The sequence below is a fragment of the Ostrinia nubilalis genome, chromosome 16 (genome assembly GCF_963855985.1).
Source record: "Ostrinia nubilalis chromosome 16, ilOstNubi1.1, whole genome shotgun sequence".
Lineage (NCBI taxonomy): Eukaryota > Metazoa > Arthropoda > Insecta > Lepidoptera > Crambidae > Ostrinia > Ostrinia nubilalis.
This window is the reverse complement of record NC_087103.1, coordinates 3,065,912-3,085,515: the sequence shown is the minus strand read 5'-3', so window position 1 is coordinate 3,085,515 and position 19,604 is coordinate 3,065,912. Positions and strand designations below refer to the sequence as shown.

General features: G+C 36.8%; 1 protein-coding gene across 1 annotated transcript in view; it reads left to right on the top strand.

Annotated features, from left to right (window-relative positions):
• Window positions 1-2,817: 2,817 nt before the first annotated feature.
• LOC135079272 (organic cation transporter protein-like) overlaps window positions 2,818-19,604 on the top strand; it is a 36,074-nt gene continuing 19,287 nt past the window's right edge. The window contains exon 1 of the mRNA XM_063973887.1: window positions 2,818-3,091. The gene's annotated coding sequence lies outside the window, so the exon portion shown is untranslated. The remainder of the gene's footprint in view (window positions 3,092-19,604) is intronic.

Below are 19,604 nucleotides of genomic sequence, written 5' to 3'. Positions count from 1 at the left end.
TTATTAAACTCGAACACTGTCACTGTTTTGAATGTTAATTGATGTAACAAAAATTATTAGTAGCTTGATCAAATATATTGTTGTAAAAAAAGTATGCTTTATGAAGTTATCAAGTAGCAAACTCAAAATAATTAGAGTAACAATCTACTTGAAGTGATTTGCACTTTGCCAGCGTGAAATTTCACAAAAACATCGTCGCGAGCATCCCTGTTTCAAAACTTGGGTTAAAAAACTACCCGTCGTTTCCTAGGACTCAAACTATGTCTATTATATTATCTTTCATCAAAAGTGGTACAGTAGTTTAGGCGTGAAAGCTTAACAGACAGATAAAGTTACTTTCGCATATGTTATATTAGTAGGGACAGCAGGGATTTATAAATTTACTAGCTTTTACCTAAGACTTCACCCGCGTGAAATTTAGTTTGTCACAGATCGTCATAAATTATAGCTTATATGTTATTCATCTAAATTCGTTCAGTGGTTTTTGCGTGAAAGAGTAACAAACATCCAGACATGCAGACATCCAGACATCCAAACATCCAAACTTTCGCATATTACTAGGACTAGGATAGGACTAGGATAGTCCCTATAGTCCCTAAGGACTATAATATGTACCAAAACCGTCTTTCATCCTTTCGTTACTTACATAGTTGAAGTCAAAGGTGAACTTAGCCTCATAAAAGAGGTAAAGTTAAAACACTCATCACTGTACTTAGCTCTACAGTGAATGACCCCTCTGTTGGAGGACTTTTTTGAACGTCCTGAAATAAACAAAGCTCTCGACACGACCACAAAGCTCTCATTTTGCCTGTTAGTGTTAACAAAGCACATAAGTTGACAAAAGTTTATGTGTATGTTAATAAAAGTATGAGGATTAAAACCTTTACAGTACATTAACTAAAAGTTATCACAAGTTTAATATGCGTATGATAATATTGTAAAGATTACCTTAACTCTATAACAATTAATTGTAAATAAATAATTTCTACTTAAAATCCACTTCCACTAGGTGAACCGACGATCTGGTGAAGGTGGTGGGAAGAGCCTGGATGCGGTCAGCACAGGGTCGGTCGTTATGGAAATCCTTGGGGGAGGCCTTTGTTTGGAGGCAGTGGACGTCATTTGGCTGAAACAAACGAATGAGGAACTTAAAAATCAAAACTCTATCAACTAAAATTTATATTCTTCAGGAATCTACATAAGTTACTACTCGTATATTATTTTATTGTTACACTCGAATTATTTCCTTTTTAGTAAAACTGTATCAAGACAAATTATTTCATTATTAGGAGTCTACATTTTTCGTTACACGTGTATCATATTAATGTTGATTAAAATTCAATAAAATTGTATTGGGTATTTATAAGTTACAATTTTTTGACAAACATTGTATATTAAACGTGTGATTCTATTTTTTTAAAATTTAAATGTAGGATTTATAAATGCGAAAGTTTGTATGTTTGTTACTCTATCACGCAACAACTACTGAACGGATTTTGAAACTTTACGGTATTATTATTTAGACATTACAATACGAGCGAAACCGTGGGCAAAAGCTAATGACCACAATACTTTATGACAGAAATTCCTACGATTACAATTTGAAAACTGGACTCACTTTCGACTTCAAAAAAAGGAGGAGGTTCTCAATGAGGGTTTTCACGTATGAAAAATCCGCCAGATGGCAATACGTAGACGCGAGGTCCAAATGCTACATGATTGGTTATTTTTGACATGACATTGACAGATATGTCAAAAACCCTCATTCTAGTGTATGTTTTATAGATCCTATTTGTTAGTTACCATTACGCTTTACGTTGTAACAATATGATGTACAATGTTTTCTATTTTACACTTCATACGTAAACCATGATTTAATACGTTTATTCTGATATGAAAACATATTTATGATTTATTTGCGTCATGATATGCTTTTAGCTGCATTTTATCTCCTATCGTTGTGTGTGTGAGTATAAATTACTATAGGAAAGTTTCATCAATCAGTAAGATTAACTAATGTGGTGTACTCAAAATACTTTTGTCAATGACTAGCGGCGGCCGGTTTCGTACGCGTGGATCCCGTTTTACCCCCTTAGGGGTGGAGTTTCGTAAAATCCATTCTTAGCCCGATCCGTCCAGTGGTTTGGGCTGTGCGTATATCAGATCACTATGTCAGTCAGTCAGTCAGTCAGTCACCTTTGATTTATATATATTTAGATATTGAAACACAATAATAAAATGTAGATGGGTACCATATTAATGCCATAATTCAGTAGGTTTTAGTGAGAATTATTCTATAAATTACCAAAAAGAGACAATGTAGAGTCAAGCCGGTTTATGGAAGAAAATTCAATAGAATATAAACAGGAGCACTGTTTTAAAATTTAGATGGATATCGAAATATTCATACCACGTTTTTCTTATTCTAAGCAGGTTTGAACAATGACATAGCTTTGTAGGACAACGTCCTTACAAGGACACTCGTTATCATTAAAATTTATGCAAGACTTTTACTTAACTGTAACCTTGGGTCATTACCCTTGGTAACTTCCAGATGTTATATGAGACTTCAATCGAACGCATGTGTCATCTATGTTCTCAAACAAAATGCATAAGACAATCACGACAGATGGTGCATTCTGCCACCACTGGCGTTATTTATACCTTTAGAGTTGGAGTTCCAAGTAGAGACGTCATCCATTGATAGCGCGTGAAGAGTATCTGTTACAAGTGATGCAATGAAGCCAGCGATGAGTAGGATGGAAGCAATGCGTCAGATGTGTGCGCGCGACCGGCGTATGCGCTCACCACGATAAAAATTCAGTCCGAAGTGAGGCACGGTCCATGCAACAGGTCCAATAAGCGCCCAGACGTCATTTTTAATACGATCCAGGCACACGCGTGCCGGTAACCGAGCATTGTGCGTGAAATCCGCACTAAATACAATCGAAATACGATATTTACGGGGACATTTCTCGATTTTTATCATTGTTGAGTGATAGCGAAGTGCACACGTGAAGTTGGGCGAGGTTAACCGCGCACACAGAAATTGGGTCATGGTATACCAATTTAATTAGTGATGCTTAGCTGAGTGAGTACTGTTTTTCTATTTTGCACTTTCGTTTATTTGTTAACTTTTATGTAGAGTGTTTGGTATGACACATTTGCGTGTTGGTTACCGTCTCTAAGTTATGAAAACGTGTACGCATGCGCGGTGCCCGATTAAAATTGGATTACATACGCGTGCCGCTATGTTATTCAGCGCATACCCCGATTGATCAGCTGCATATCGAGAGTTTTAAATAATTTAAGTGTGTTCTAATTGGCTAAATGTCAACGAAAATCAATAAAAAATAGACAAGAATATAAAAAAGTTAATGATCAAGCAAAAGCAATTAATCGCATGTTAAGATTGACTTGTATGGATTTGTTTCGTTAATCATTGTAAAATACTTTTTCAAGTACCTATGTTGAGTAATTATGTAAACAAAATGTAATGTATGACAATTAGTCATCTAGGATTTAGAGACAAAAGACGAAATCAATCAACAATTTATCTTTTCACTAATAATGATGCGAACAAAATAAAATTATAGCAAAGCAGTCTAAAAGGTAAGTGTACCTAGACAAAAAATGGTATAAATATCTTATTATTCTGGTAAATATGGATTACAATACGCCAGCTGTATAAACGGCCATCAAATTAGTCTACGAGGAATCACTATCACCACAATCATTCAATTATTAGATTATCCTTTAGTAAAAACAATCCTTATTTATGGGTTTTTATTGTTTTTGTAATTTAATTAGTATTTTCCTCTGACTGTACCCGTAATAATTACATTAGTAAACATTACTTAATACACTGAAAAACATTTTATTTTTATTTAATTTATGTGAAACGTATTCTGACTCTACATTTTAATGATTTGTCGTCTCTTTCAATTAAGAATGTTCTAGAATCTGATCATTATTTCCATTATTTAAGTCGAACATTCTTGCATATAATTTGCATCTTTTTAAGTTACATAAATTCGTTTCAACCGACGCACGTAGATCCAAACTAAGTAGAGTTTGAACACTCAAATGCACATCAGAATATACATATTTGAAGCAAAATATACCCTATTCCAAAAATATCAAGATGCCACTGTGTTTAGCTTAACCTACCATCGCGTCGTCTGTATTAAGGCCACTAGATTATAGATAAACCCATTAACTTAAAGACACGTAAGATACTTTGTTTGCTACGAGTATAAACATCCATCTCACTTTCCCACATAATAATGGCCTTATTTCAATTAAACAAATAACCGTTCACAGCAGGATAATGCAATGCTCTGAATCCCTTACATACAAACAAATGCAAAAATGATACAAAATACGTTACAATTTCAAATTGAAACCGATCCCACAGTCGTGTACCTGCCCCAACAATGGACCGGTCCCATGTGTTGATGCGCACACGCTTGACGCACGTGTCTGTGCGCGTCACAGATTATATCCATTCACTCGCTAGTATAGTTCCACGATTCTGAAACGTCAAGTGGCAAAAATCAAAAAGTAACAACCCTGTATAAATAGTAGCGCCCTCCTGTAAATGTCAATTATATGGTTTTCCTATGTGGCAAAAATCGGAACTAATAATCCAGTATCCTGACAATGTCATAGCTGGGACGATTCAGTGTAGGTCCTCTATAACATAGGTGTTGATGTTTTTTCATCCATAACGAGGAAGCTCTCAGCCTGCATCTCAAATAATAATAATAATAATAATAAGTCATTTATTTCAACACACAGTCATAGGTTTAAGGTTACAGTTAATAATTATAATAATAATAAAATATTTAAATTTCATTTCAATTCACATTAAATTAGATTCAAACAATTCAAACAAGTCAATTTTTGCATTTTGCTATTTGTTCGTTAGTCAGTACATTAATCATAGAGCAATGATTAATGTACTGACAGTCAAATCTTGCGGAGAGCGCGTTTAAGATGATGTTGGGGCTGCCCCGGACCCTGCGCACTAGGGATGCGCACCGTTTCCGTAGCGTCAAAATCAAATGATGGAAAGTTATGATCAGACCGAAGGTGGAAGCGAGCTTCACCCGGAATCCTCAACTAGAGAGGAACTGGCTATATCCTCCAACTACCCGAACACAATAATGCTGCTAACATTGTTGTTATAACGACATACTTAAGTAAGATGGTGGTAGTTAGCCAGGCGGACTTAGAACAAGCCTACCATCAAGGAAACCGAATAGAAAAATCTGCCCTCACTGGGAATCGAACCTGGGACTCCTGGGCCTGAAGCAGATGGACTCACCACCAGACCACAGGGGCGGTTAAAACTGTGCCATAGTTAGTAGTAAAAATCAGCAGCTGTTGAGTGGAACACAAGCACTATTCCACCTTCGGCCTGATCATCATTTTCCATCAGGTGTTACCTATGCAAGCCAGAACAACCCGTAATGGTTAAAAAAAATGGCGCCGAGAATTTTTTTAAACTATAGCAAATAACGATAACCGGGGAAATAAGGACATCAAAGTAGGTAACTTATCATTAATCTAGGTGAAAAAGCAAGTACTTCTTACGTTCTTACATTTTTGCAATTAAAATGATAAGGTAGCTATCCAAACTCAAAAGATATAAATAAAATAATACCTACAGCTGTAAAAGATAAGTATAATAGTCATTGAATTTCGAGAAAGGTTATTTGACAATGTCATGATTAATGACATTCATACGCATAATTTTTAAGGGCGAATATTCATGAATACTTTCATAATAACTTCATCATCATCATTTCAGCTATAGGACGTCCACTGCTGAACATAGGCCTCCCCCAATGATTTCCACAATGGCCGGTTGGTGGCAGCCTGCATCCAGCGCCTGGTACCTTTATGAGGTCGTCGGTCCACCTTGTGGGTGGGTCATAATAACTTAGAACTACATAATGGTCGTGGTAAAGACAATTGCTTTATGATGATGAGAGCTGTATCAAGTCACTACCCTGATGTCAAACTTGATGTTTTACGAGACATATCGTCACCGTCGTGGCAGAATTAAATAACTGACACTTTTGGCAAAAATCACTTTTTCCACTTTTTGTATAGTAGAAAGTGTTACCTATATTTTGGTCTTACTCTCGTGGCAATATCTATGATATTTCCAAAGATATCTTCAGTTTAGTGAAACTATTGACCATAAATTACAACTCTGTTTGTTGTAAAATTTACCTGGCAAAACTGAATAAGTGACTTTATTTAATTCTGCCACAACTCACTGCAAAACATTGCTTCAAAATACTTGTACTAAGAAAGTCAATAAGTGACTTTATTTAATTCTGCCACAACTCAATCCGAAACATTGCTTCAAAATACTCGTACAAATTGTGTTTTTGATTTATTTCATTTTTGTAACATTACTTTAAATGTTACTTTTAATTTCAATGTTCATTACTCAGATGTTAAACCTTCATCATCATCATCATTTCAGCCATATAGGACGTCCACTGCCGAACATAGGCCTCCCCAATGATTTCCAATATGACCGGCTGGTAGCGGTCTGCACCCAGTGCTTTCCTGCTACCTTTATGAAGTCCACGTTGTGCTTTTCGGTACGTGCCCTCCACTCCAGAACCTTGCTGCCCCATTGTCTGTCAGTTCTGCGTAATAATGTGCCCTGTCTCTTGTACAGAAAAACTGAGCATAGCCCTCTTCAAAGCATGCTGTGCAACTTGAGTAAGAGGCCGCGTTCCCGAGCCGTCATCAGTGGTAACACATACAGATTGTAGATTTTTGTCTTTAGGCACTGAGATATTTTGGACGAAAGGATGTTGTGTAGTTTCCCGAATGCTACCCAGCCGAGTTGGATTCGACCTCTTTCTCTGCTTAGCTGAAACGTTTGTCCGAGGTAGACATACTTGTCAACAATCTCAAGATTCGAGCTCCTAACCAACAAAAGCTTCGTTTTTTCATGTTGTTCACCCGAAGGCCTACCTTTTGGGAGACTAAGGTCTTCGAGCATTGTGCCGAGGTCTTCCAGTGATTTTGCCATGACCACACAATATCGTCGGCAAACCGAAGCTGAATGATGTACTCGTCGTTGATGTTTGTGCCGAATCCTTTCTATTCAAGGAGTTTGAAAGCGTCTTCCAATGCAGCGGTGAATAGTTTCGGAGATCCGGAGATATAACATCTCCCTCATGCCTCGCTGCAGAGGAATCGCCCTCGTACTCCACTCCTGTACTCGGACCAACATGGTGGCGTTTCTGTACAAGCACTTCTGCACCTCGATATGTACCGACACTTTTCAGAAACCGGCTTGTTCGGGAGGCTAGAAGTCATCGAACCTACGCGCGAGATCATTCGTGATAACTTTCGCAAACAGCTTGTAGACATGACTCAGAAGCGAGATGGGTCAGTAATTCTTCAGCAAGGTTTCATCCCCTTTCTTGAAGAAGAGTACCACCACTCTTCTGTTCCATGCCTCTGGCGTTGTTCCCTGGAGTAAGACGAAGTTAAATAGTCTCTGAAGGACCGAGGTTATCCCGTCATGATCCGGTGCCTTGTTGTTCTTTAGGTGTTTGAGAGCCATCCTAATCTCGTATAAGCTGATAATGCTGATATCCACAATATCTTCGTCGAGGTATATAGCTGTCCATAAAACTTTTCAATCTCACCCAGAACCTCGGCTTTTGTTGGCGTTACACCACCTTCCGCAGTCTTCAGCTTCGTCAGATAGCTTCGCCCAATAGAGTTGTCTCTAGCGAACACTTTCGAGCCTTGGTTCCGCTCTATCGCCTCTTTAATACTATTTGTATTAAAGTTGCGAACATCATGTCGCAAGGACTTCCATATCTGTCTATTGAGCTGCCGATGTGCCTTAGCGTCAACGGAGATCTGCAGTGACATTGAACGTCGTTCTGCCATGACGTTGAGGGTAAGGGATCCCTATGGATCCCTAGGGAGATATCCCTATTACAGTTTTATTGTTTTTGGATTATTTTAATTTTGATATTCATTTTGATGTTGGTTCTTTCAATTTAATTTTAATGTTATAGGAATCTGATGTTGATGGTTACCATACCAATTTGTTAAACATTTATAAGTATTTAATAAGTAGGTATATTCTAGTATTATTTAACAATTTTACATATTTTGACTAAAATCGCATTAACAAAACAAATAAAATAAAATGAATAAATCAACATTTAGGTCAATAAAAGTGTGGCAAAATTAAACAAGTGTACTTATTCAATGGAAATATTCGTTTTTGTAATACCTTGGTTGTGGAAAAACTAAATAAGTGACATGCAAAAACTAAATAACTGCAACTTAGTTGTAAAATACGGTTGTGGCAAAACTAAATAATTACATTTTTATTTTTTTATTTAAAATAATACAAAATAACGTCATCGAAGAATATTGATTTAATAAAGGTAAATTTGCTGTATAAAATATCAAAAGACCGACAGTAAAATATTTTTACCCTTAAAAGTTATCGCCATTTTTAACGAAAAAAATCACAAAAACGTGAATATCTCGCAACTTTGGTTTTGTCAGTTATTTAATTCTGCCACGACGGTGACGATATTGTCATCTGACATTGAGAAAGCGTTTAACGAGCCCGTATTAGTTCCAATGGTTAACTTTCCCCCGGGACAAACTGGACCTTCTCTGGTTGGGCTTTTATTGGCGGTCAATCTGTAGATCCTGACTACACAGGAGTTGCAGCGGTGGGGATAAAAGGTGGGAATAGTCCCGTCATTTTAGTTTCAAATCTTGTGCTTCAAATAAACAGGCGGTATCAATTTTCCGCGTGGTACCTATATTTTGAACTATGAGCTTCAAAGTTACAAATTATCAAATATATCGGTAGCTCTATGAAAAACTTATTTCGGCTTGCAACAAAATCAGTAGCTAATCACTAGCATTTTTATCTACCAAATGCATGAATGTTTATTTTTGATCTTGAGACAAAAGTAAATGTCAAATTTTTAATCAAATGCAACGAAAACATGATAAAAGATACAAATAACAAAGAATTAAATATTTGTACGTTTCACAAACTCTATTATCTTTTTTGACACGAAATGTGACACCTAAATCAAATAATCAAATAGTTTCATTACGTATTTTATATTTTATATTTGCATGAAGCATCGAATTTTAACCTAATTATTTTAATTAACCGCCATATAATGTCTAGTAGTAATTAATGCCTATAGATTTAATTCCACATATTATTGCACATTTTTATAAACGCTTACTTATACGCTATACCTACGCAGGAAAACCAAAGTGACCGACATAGCTCGCAGAATTGCTAAAATCAAGTGGCAGTGGGCGGGGCACATAGCTCGTAGAGACGATGGCCGTTGGGGCAGAAAAGTTCTCGAGTGGCGACCACGGGCTACGTAGCGTGGACCGACGATCTGGCAAAGGTCGCGGGAAGAGCCTGGATGCGGGCAGCGCAGGACCGTTCATTGTGGAAAACCTTGGGGGAGGCCTTTGTCCAGCAGTGGACGTCATTTAGCTGAAACGAACGTTACGCTATACCTAATAATGCCTTGAGTTATAAATAACTTCACCGAGATATTTCCATAGACCGAAGGCAACAGACATTAATAACCGCGCAATTGATCAATAATTTAGTTGAAATCATTTTTACATTACAGAACATAAGTCAATATAATATATTAAACTCTCGCGTTCCATTTCAACTAAAATAAGTAGAAAGACGCGGGTCTTTATGTGACATATACATAGCGGCCACCCGCGATTTCGTACGCGTGGATCCCGTGAACCCCCTTAGTTATTGAATGTTTCAAAATCCCGTCTTAGTGAGCACCTACATTTTAAAAGGAACCCTCATGAAAAATTTGAGACTCCTAGCACTTGTAGTTTCTGAGATTTCGTGATGAGTGAGTGACTCAGTCAGTCAATCAGTCAGTGACCTTTCGCTTTTATAGATATAGATATAAACATAATACATAGTTTATTCATCTGATTGAACCATGTCAGACTGCTATAAATAAAATATCCAGTCCAATTTTAAATATTGCGAAATTGAGTTTATCTTTCCTGACTCTACGATAAGATTCACTCTTTAATTGGTTAGTTTAATTAATGAATAACATGATTCATTAACATCGAGTAAATAAATCATTCGAATAAGCGGCTTCATTAAACGAGTCTTTATCCTCTTTGATGAAGTACTTTTAAGAATATGTTGGAAAATATTATGTGAAGAAATAATTAATTGCAAATATTGGAAAATAACGGATGCAGGCCGTTACCAACCGGCCATTATGGAAATCATTGGGGCCTATGTTTAGCAGTGGACGTCCTCTGGATGAAACGATGATGATGGTGATGATGACTGGAAAATAATCGATGATAGATTTAATAAATAATGATTATGTAGGATTGTAGGTACAATAAAAATCGAAATACAGCGATATTGAAGCCATGCAAAAACAATAATTGTGCTATGAAAAACGACTCTCATGAAAAATATAGTGTTTTCTGTAATTGTAAATTTTAAATGTGCACATTAATTTATAGTCAAATTATTTTAATATTATTTCATTTTATTCACCGAGATAATAATGTACAATAAAATGTGGTCTTGCAGCTTATCTTTCCGTTTTCATAGGTTTTGCTGCACCATAAAACTATGAGCTCTACATCGACTGCAATAGTAAGAACATGTACCTTACAGTAAAAACCACATCCCTATCGGTTCAGTCAACACACTATGATAGACCAAATCGCAAAAAACCGCCATTTTAACCGCAAAAACAATTCCTCTGTCGCGTCTAAGCTATACAAGTGTGAAAAACTAATTACTACACAATGTGTCGTTGTCACGCTTAGTTATCAGTTAATTGAGAAATTAACGTTAATGCTACTTTTTCATGTGGCTATTCATGATAATTTGTTACACAACAACGCGACATTTCGTAGTCTACGTAGGCCTTTACGGTTTCATTTTTGTAGGGTGCTCGTTTCAAACATGTTTGACTTTTATTTATAATCATTTGTACCTTAGAATAGAATAGTCCTTGTCGCCCAGTGTGCGCAGTCGCTTAGTCCATGTTTATCGGATTCTCACGCCGTACACTTCGCACGTCATGTGACCATTGTCTTGGGCTCGCATGTTACTAAGTGGGTTGGTGACATACTTGTACAAATTACAAGAAAAAATGTCCGTGCTTTTTAGCGATTTTGTGAAAAATATTCGCCTCTTCTCGTTCCCACCCCTGCAACGATGTAGCCAGGATCTACAGCCTGACCGCCAATAGAAACGCAACCAGTGAAGGTAATTTGTCCCGGGGGAAAATTAAACTGACATTGAACCCGCAACCAAATAATCAGAAGCGCATAGGAAGAAGAACATAGAAAGAGTTAGAAGTTAAGGTTCGACTTACCTCCAGTGCGAAACGTATGACAGGTGACAAAAAAAAGGTTTAATAACCTTTAAGAAAAGATAATAAGAAAGAAAGAAGACCACGGACAAATAAGCATCATCATAAGATATAGGCACTTCATAATCCTTAAATAAACTTATTAAAAGTTACTAAAACTTTTCATACCGCGAACATAGAGTCTAGTATAAAAATGTGTATAATTTTCCATAACCGCTTTCGGAGACATCTCATACGTTTCTTACACGAGCTTTTAAGCTTTCCAAACCCGTCCGTGTAATTACACAAGCACGTTAACAACTTTCAAAGTGCTGTATAAGGAGAAAACCGGTGGATAACTTATAATAATTACTTCAAATAATCTTTTATTTTTTTAAGTTACTTGTAACTTTGTTAGTTACTGTCATCCGCATTGTACTTGACGATGAATCCTTTTCGAAGTCCTTCTATTTTCTTCTGATTAAATTGGTAGCTTGTCAATCACAATTAAACCCCTGGAACAGGTCTTTCTTCACTAATTGATTTTGATAGCCAAAGCCAAGCTGCTGATCTTGGCTACAGGAGTTGCAAGAAAGAATTAAAAGTGGAAATGGTGCTTTATTAAATGTTTTTCTTTTAACAATAGTGACTGAGTTGCTTGCGCTGCTTCTTCTCAGCACTGAGCCATTTATTGTCCCGAAGCAGTGGTAGGGTTAATACTGGGACGTGTAAAAATGATTTTAATAAGCAAAAATAAATGAGTTTTATGAATGTTGAGCGATAGAGAGAGACAATTTTCAAAATTCAAGACCGACCCAAAGCAATTTTGAATTGAAATTCTTGTTTGAAGTAAAATGATTACTCAAACTATACTCGTACTATAAACACATCCCGATGCATATTCTGATCAGTATTGCACAGCTTAGTAAGCGAGATAACGGTAACTGATTGAAAACAAACAGCGTGCGAACCTACCTACTCCACCTACGCACTGCATTACCAGCTATACATATACACGTGCTGCAATAAACCTGCCTAAAAACAACCTTATCAAGAGAACCTGCAACTTAATTGATTCACAAATTCTGGGATACTCGATATGCAAAGTATCCCAGAATTTGTGAATCAATTAAGTTGCAGGTTTAACATGCCGCCCCATAATGTTTTTTAAGCAAATTAATCAGGATTAAGTCTTGAGTTCTCAGCATTTAGTGCTAGAACACTAGATTTTATTAAACGTTTATTGCTTTTTACACATAAAAGGAATTACAAGAAACAAAATTACATTATAAAGCTAAAAGAAAAAGCAAATGGAGGTGGCTCAGCATGTGCCGCCAAGGACTACCTGCCCTAGAAAGCGCTAGATTTTAGCCACCATTTAGGGCTTAGAAAAAAAATGAGTAAAAAAATAATAAATAACATTTAAGCTCACTAAAAAGAGTAGTATGTACCTACTTTGCATACTTTGCATTTGCGAATGGTGAAAATATCCCTTATAGCCTTTTATTTCAGCCATTTTAGGACAACCTGTAGATAGCTACATAAACCATAGCCTCTAAGATTTCTATATTCATACTTTTCTGCCTTCTACGGCATAAGCATTGAATCATTATGTCTAGAACAATCGAAGTAGTGGCTAAATCAATCGATAAATCATGGACAGACCGTTTGATACTAAATAAGTCCAATGAGCCGATCACGACTCCGTCAATAGGTCACACATGTCACTATTATGTTCTCTATGTAGAGGCAGTAAGACAAAAGAAATCAAATCAACAAGTTCTAAGCATGTCAAGGATGCACTTTGTGTTAAAAAGTTAAGCAAGATCCTGCTACTGCAAACAAAATAAGATGACCGACGACATTTTAAAAAATCTTTGAAATTAAAATTATTTAAAAATTTGTGTCAACTGAAAACAAACGACAAACGATTTTTTGAATTGACAGCAATGAGTACATTGATTCGTAAATTAATGCAATAATTTTCATTGCAAATAATCTAAAGTTATACGTACAGGATAAATTTATCCTGTACATAACATTTATGTTATCGTTAAAGTTGAAGTTTAAATTAAAAATCCATTTGGAATACTGTGCGAGCACAGTTTGCCAATTAAACCAATTAAGTGATGTGGATTTTTATCAACAATACACTATGTTAGGCACTGCCTAACTGTCTAATATGTACAGTCGAGCAGCACATCAGGCTAATACATTTTTCTTGCATAATATCCATAAAATAATTTTTAAGGGGCAAAAGGTTCAGAAATCCGTCTCTGTGGTCTAGTGGTAAGACCACCTGCTTCAGACGCAGAGGTCCCGGGTTTGATTCCCAATGGGGGCAGATTTTTCGGTTCGGTTTGGCATCTTACCTAAGTCTGTCGCCATAACAACAACGTTAACAGCATTGTTGCGTTCCGGCAGTTAGAGGTAAGACAGCCAGTTCCTCCGTGGTTGAGGATTCCGGGTGAAGCTCGCTTCCACCTTCCGCCTGATCATCACTTACCATCAGATGAGATACAGGCCAAGAGCTTCCTTTATGTGGATAAAAAAAATGCCACGTACTGGCAAGCGCGGGGCGTCCAGCCACAAGGTAAACAGATGACTTTATACAAGAGAAGACGTTGAATTCAGGCCGCTACTAATCACTGAAAATCATTGAAGGAGGTTTATGTTTAACAGTGGACGTCCTGTGGCAGAAATGATGAGTGCCATACACGTGCTAGGAGCTCCTGCAGACTCTTCGGTCTATAAAAAACAAGACGCATTGACTCGACCTTGGCTCTCAATAAAAAGGCGCCGGTAATTCCATAGACGTGAGAAGAGTGACAAAAAAGTCGTAGTCAACAACTTTTTGCCATCCCACGATGAACTCTATATTTGACGATGTGCACATTGTCAATTAACCTCTGGTAGACACTTGACAACATCAAAATTAGACCAGTTCGATAGAAAGCTCTTCCTCGTTATCTATCGTTATCGATCTTACCCGGGAACAAACTTGACCATCACTGGTTGGGCTTTTATTGGCGGTCAAGCTGTAGATCCTGGCTACACAGGAGTTGCAGCGGTGGGAACGAGAAGCGGAATAATAATAATAATAATAATAAATATCCTTGGACATTTTACACTGCGCTTCTAGTCCCAAACTAAGCAAAGCTTGTACTATGGGTACTAGACAACGGATATAAACATACTTAAATACTTTTTTTTTTTGTAAATACATACTTATTATAAATAGTCTGGTTATGATATGATATTGCAAATAAATAATTGTTTATGGCGGTCAAGTTACTATACGAGGTCCTGGCTATACAGGAGTTGCAGTTAAAGGAACGAGAGCTAGAAATTAGCAAAATTATTGTTCAGACCGTGGCCCGGGATACCGTAGGATGACCGTCGCCCGTAGACGGGGCACATAGCTCGTAGAGACGATGGCCGTTGGGGCAGAAAAGTTCTCGAGTGGCGACCACGAGCCGGAAGACGTAGCGTAGTCAGGCCTCCCACTAGGTGATCGACGAACTGGTGAAGGTCGCGGGAGGTGCCTGGATGCAAGCGGTGCAGGACCGGTCTTTGTGGAAATCCTTGGGGAGGCCTTTGTCCAGCAGTGGACGTCTTTCGGCTGATACGAACGAACGAACAGCCGCTCTATCATTATTCACATCCTTCAAATGAGAAAACCCCTTTAATAAAACCTGATTGCAATTACTATGCCTACTTCATTCTATTTACGAATGCAGGAACCATTTATAACCTCAGTTGATTTTTATTCGCAATGATTGACATTACGAGGCGAATCATCCCAATGCCGAGCTTACAATCCGTTGTGAATCGATTTGTGTGCGGCCAAGCGCGGTTCCTTGATGATTGCGCTGTAGCGAATGACTGCAGCTCTGCTCGTGTGAATTCGATTAACAAATAAGTAGGTAATTTTTAAATAAATATCTAATTAACTAACCTTACACTTAGCAGAGCTTTATGGCAAATAGGTAACCGAAAAAACGTTCTGACTAAGATGTTCTGAGCCTCTTTCTTTCTCTATCACTTTTTGCAATAAACAGTAACTAATGCCCGCTTTGACTATCAATCCCTAATTTTTAAGTGACCCCTTTGAAAGCAAAATTCCTGTTATGTGTTACAATAGGGGTCACTTAAAAATTAGGGATTGATGGTGAAAACGGTCATGAGACTGCTTTCCATCTAATAGGGCGAACGCTTAAACTTAATAACTTAGTGGTAGAGTAGGATAGTCCAAAATGTTGTTTATTTGTTACTTTATTTATAGTATATTAGCTTTCGCCCGCGACTTCACCCGCATGAAATTTTGTCTGTCACAAAAAACAATCGCGGGCGGTACTGTTTTAAAAACTGGGATAAAAACTATCCTACGTCCTTTCCCGGGACTCTAAGCCATCAAAATCGGTTCAGTGGATTAGGCGTAAAAGCGTGACAGACATCAGACAGACATCCTACTGTTTATTGTATTGAGTAGCTCTACACATGTACTTAGTTACAGATAATTTATGGCATCTCCTGTGGCCAGGCTATTGGATTACCGCGGTCAATTAATCATACTCGCAATCGTGGCATCAATCTGCTTTGTTTTGAAATTAAACACTAAAAGGCAACCCAATCCAAACTTAAGTAGTTCATATAGGTGATACCTATAGGTAAAAAACTGATGCGTACCAAGCTCTACCAAGTTTTTCACCTTTAATCGATTATGTTTATAAGTTTTCTTCTTTCAAAGCCTTCTTTATATTCTCGTACAAGCAGTTTCGAAAAAAAAACTGTGTCACAGCGCAGGCGAGTCAGCTACTTTTAAAGAGTGGTTACTCGCGTATCACGTAAAGAAAATGCGCTCGTAAATAGTGATAAATGTTCTATCGATCTCATGTAAAGATAGGAGTGTTAATTTGTAGAACACTAGTCGTACACGTAATCTTTTCTTAAAGGTTTTAAACCTTTGTTTGTCACCTGTCATCCGCTTTGCAATGGAGGGAAGTCGAACCTTAATTTCGAACTCCTCCTATGTTCTTCTGATTAATTTCGTTGCGGGTCCAATGACAGTTTAACTTTCCCCCGGGACAAACTTGACCTTCATTGGTTGGGTTTTCGTGGCGGTCAAGCTGTAGATCCTGGCTACACAGGAGTTGCAGTGGTGGGAACGAGAGGTGGGAATAGTCCCGTAGTCGTACACGTCTGCCCACAACGTCTACTCGTCTTGCCTACTCGCAACCGACTAAATGAGTTGTTGGTAAGTTCCACAATCTCAGTGAGCATTATCCTATCCTATCTTTATAAAGTACAGATGAAGGCACGTCAAGTTTATCAATATGGCATCTAATGTAGCTGAAAATAGGGATGAATTTGCAACAAAAAAATTATAGTTTGATGTGATGTCGACTCTACATAGGCCTTTAATTTTAAACATAAAGAATACTTGACATTGAACCCTAAATTCTTCAACAATGCACACTTTTTTCATTAACTTGCACGTGTTACAAATACCCGTGTCGCAATTAGAACGTTATGGCTTTAATTATAGAGTTCCATAGTGTTGTTCAATTTCGTGATAAAATTGGCATTCGATATACGCAGACAATTTAGTTACGGTATGAACGGTGGCGGAAACAATAACAATTTCATTTAAAGAATTATTACTGTTACTAAGACATCTGCCAGAGTGTTTAATGAGATATTTTATAAACGTTGTACTCCTTAAAATAATAAGATCATTTGGATAACAACAAATATACAAAAAGAGAAATAAAACCTTGTAAAAACACACTTGACACTTCAAATTTACTTTTCAAAGACAGGTAGAAATAGTAGTAAAGTTATGCAAATAGGCGACCACCAGAGACGAAAAATGGAATAATTAGTCACGAATCTTCAATTGTTTAAAGTCACAGCAATAAAATATTTGTTTAGGTACCTCATAGAGGTAAAAGATGCAGGCCGCTACCAACCAGACCGGGCTACGTGGAAATCACTGAGGAGGCCTATGTTTAGTAGTGGACGTCCTGTAGCTGAATGATGACGACGATGATGATGAATAAATATTTCAATATTGCACAGCAAAGTTAGTACAGAGAAATGACAATACCTACATACTGCAAGCTAAACTCATTAAAAGATCAAGAGGGCAATTAAGCAATTACGAAGCCAATGACAATTAAGCGTTAATTCACTTGGCTTAGCCCTATTAATGGTTAAAGCTTGTTAACGGTTACAACGCTGCTAATCTGCCTTGAAAGATAACACTACTTGATAAAGTAACTACAGTCGGATTTACGAGTAAAATGTCGTATAATAGCAATAAAGCAACGCTTAAAAACAATGTGCTTTGTTGATAATAAAAACTTAGTAAATTCAATCAAAGTAAAAGTCAAATATTATGTGTAAAGACAATTATATGAGTCACTTAAAGGCTCTTAGGCTTTATTAAGGCTTAACTCGGGTACAAGTGACCCCAGAAAAATAAAGAGATAGGTGTTATTGCCAACTTATACTATGTAGCTTAAAAGTAGACGAAATTGTCAAACATCAGGAAAATTTTTCACCAAATCTGTTTTTCTTCTTTTTAATAATAACTCAGGGAAAAAAGAAATAAAAAAAGATGAAATTAAAAAGAATTGTTACTTCATTTCATTAAAAAAAAACACTTTAAGTGCTAAAAATTACTAATTTTCTCGTATGCAATGAATAAATTGACATCACGAAACTGTTTCACACAATCTGTTCTCTTTCTTCTTTTGTTTTTTTTTTTAACTCGAGATATTTTAAACTCGCGAGCAAAAAGTGCTGATATAAGAGCACATGTAATGAAGTCCGAACGGTTCTCACGGGATCGGGTGAAATACAGGGTTCGGAAGCGATTTTTTATCCCGGATAATAGCTCCCAGGGCATAGACGGGTTAAGTACTGGAAACTGGGAATGAGTAAATTTTACATTTGAGATTTATAACGAAGAATAACACTGAAACGGTGCACAGGCCGTGACATTCGCGTAACTTAATTTGATGTTCCTTTTTTAGGGTTCCGTAGCCAAATGGCAAAAAACGGAACCCTTATAGATTCGTCATGTCTGTCTGTCCGTCCGTATGTCACAGCCATTTTTTTCCGAAACTATAAGAGCTATACTGTTGAAACTTGGTAAGTAGATGTATTCTGTGAACCGCATTAAGATTTTGATGCAAAAATAAAAAAATAATAATAAATATTGGGGGCTCCCCATACTTAGAACTGAAACTCAAAAATTTTTTTCATCAAACACGTACGTGTGGGGTATATATGGATAGGTCTTCAAAAATGGTATCGAGGTTTCTAAAATATATTTTTTCTAAACCGAATAGTTTGCGTGACAGACGATTCCAAAGTGGAAAAAAGTCCCCCCCCCCCCCCTCTAACTTCTAAAATAAGAAAATGAAAAATCTAAAAAAAACATATGATGTGCATTACTATAAAAACTACCAACGAAAATTGTTTTGAACGAGATCTAGTAAGTAGTTTTTTTTTAATACCTCGTAAATCGTAAACCGCTTATTACCGCGTAATCTCTCATACAAATAACTTAAATTAAAAAAAATATAATTTTAATTTCATAAATCAATGGTACGGAACCCTTTGTGCGTGAGTCCGACACGCACTTGGCCGGTTTTTTTCAGTTATTTTTTTTTATTATTCAGGATTTTTTTTATATTTTGATCCTAATCAGAGTACCATTCACATAAGATTAGTATGGATATAGACACTCAAAACAAATACTAAAATGACAATATTTATTTAGAATATGGGGTGAATGGAACAATTTTTTAATATGCATGTTGCGATCTCTGGAGCAATTCCAAAAAATAATTCGAATAATTCTAACACCAAATAATCATGTGCTATTTCTGCCTTCTGAAAAAAAAAACAGGCAAATACAAAATGTAGTGTAACGTAGGTACTCGTATGTAGTAGTAAACACGTGCAAAGGCAAGCTTAGATCAAAAAACAAATGAAGATAGGAAATTAAACCAACTATTGAAGATGCTTGTGTATGTTCATAACAGTATATTGTTATTGTAATGGTGATTGTGTCCGCAGTAAATAGGGGCCAAGATGCCTTTTTATTATTCTTAGTCGAGCAATTGTTATACGGCGACAATGTAAGATGCATACAAATCTGAATACATATTACAT